This window comes from Microtus ochrogaster, chromosome 7 (genome assembly GCF_000317375.1).
Source record: "Microtus ochrogaster isolate Prairie Vole_2 chromosome 7, MicOch1.0, whole genome shotgun sequence".
NCBI lineage: Eukaryota > Metazoa > Chordata > Mammalia > Rodentia > Cricetidae > Microtus > Microtus ochrogaster.
This window is the reverse complement of record NC_022014.1, coordinates 3,237,385-3,239,251: the sequence shown is the minus strand read 5'-3', so window position 1 is coordinate 3,239,251 and position 1,867 is coordinate 3,237,385.

Here is a 1,867-nt window from a genome sequence, read left to right as displayed (position 1 = left end):
AGGAGCGTGCTACTATTAATCTAGCTATATGATAGGAGTGTGCCACTTAATGCAAATTTGGGGATCCCCAGTTACTGTCACCAATCCTATAGATCCCCTGTATTCTGGAATAAAGCTGGCTGCCTCACAAAAGCAGTCTCCGGGAGGGCTATTTCCATCATTCTCACAGCCATACAAAGCTCTCTGGGTTGTTACTGATGCCCCTTTGTCCTTGTGAACTGGTGACCAATAGTCCTCGAGAAAAAAGGGGACTCCACACAGCACCACATCCAGCTGTGAAGGACTTTCTTAACTATATTATTTGAAGCAGGAATACTAGTAGTTTGAAAGTCCTGGTCTCAAGGCTACAACCAGGCTTCCAAGCAAAGGTTCACAGCATAGCAAAACTAAACTGAAGGTTTCTCTATCTGAGGGGTACGGAATAAATTCACACATATGCTGTTTGGGTCATGTTCTTTATTTTTCTGTCCTCTAATTTTCTTCTAAGTTCTATTCTTTCTATTTCTCCTTTGTTTCAATTCTCCATTTCAATTCTCCCCTGCTTTTTTGTTCACCTAGCTTAAAAACATTTTTTTAATAGGAGGCAGATTGAGGCAATAATAAAAAAGTTACAAGTAGTCTTTCCTATTTTTTTCCTTCCATCAGGTCTCAGGACACAAATGACTCTGCTTGTCTACACTTTACACGTCATATAAGGCCCGAGAGAAGCTAGGTGGATCTGCTAATCATACAACAAAGTAAAGGCTAGAAGGCCAAGCTGTAGTCATTACAGCTCACGGCAATCCCCTTGCACTCCAGCAGGGAGTGCCCTTGCGCTCTTTGCGCAGGTTGGTCATGAGCAATGTGGCGCCAAATTATCTGCAGCTTGCTGTGTTTCCTGGAGAGACGTGAGCAAGCTTTCATCCTGGACAGGGCAGCAACAACAACAACTAAGTAACGACTCCATCTACTTCCATCTTTGTGAGACAAAGAGTTTGTAGGGATACTTACAGGAGCATGCATGAGGGGTTCCTTACAGGAAGTGGGTGAGCCCAACACAGCTGTGTCTTGGAAAGGTCTCACCCCAGCATGGGTAATAACCTCCTGGAAGCTGCATCAATAGAGTCTCCACTTCTTTTTTTCCCTTTTTTTAATGATTTATTCATTTTTACCTTATTGTATTGGTTTTTATTTTTGATTTATTATTTTTAAAATTTTGTTATTTATTTGGTTTTTTTTTTATGTGCAGTTTGCCAGCATGTATGTCTGTGTGAAGGTGTCAGGTCCCCTGGAACTGGAGCTACAGACAGTTGTGAGCTGCCATGTGGGTACCGGGAATTGAACCCAGGTCCTCTGGAAGAGCAGACAGTGCTCTTGACCTCTGAGCCGTCTCTCCAGCCCCGAATTTCCATTTCCTTTAATCTGGTATACACCCCAGCCTTCCCAAGACCTTGTGCAGTTTTGGTGGAATTACAACCAGCTGGAAGGAGGTAGCAGAGGGCACTCTGAATTCTAGAGTGAGGTTCTAATGGGCCCGATCTTTGTGAGGGGCTCGATGCAGGTAATCACGGCTGTTCGGATGAACATGCCTAGAGGCCAGCATTCCATGATACAGTGTTAACTGATGCGTCCCGCAGACACCAGCCAGGCACAAGGTATCACATTCATAGTGGGGGATTCTGAGGTGAACATGACTTCCAAAAGCTCCAGTCCAGGAAAGAGACGCTGAAGACAGAAGCCAGCACACACGCTGGTATTCCTACAGGGTGTGCACTTTTGGACTAGTTTTCCTTCCACTTTCATTTGCCAGGTGAGGAAGATGAAGTTCAGAGTCCTGAGTGACGCTACTAATTAGTGGGGAGCTTTTGTTTTTGTTTTTTTTTTTTTT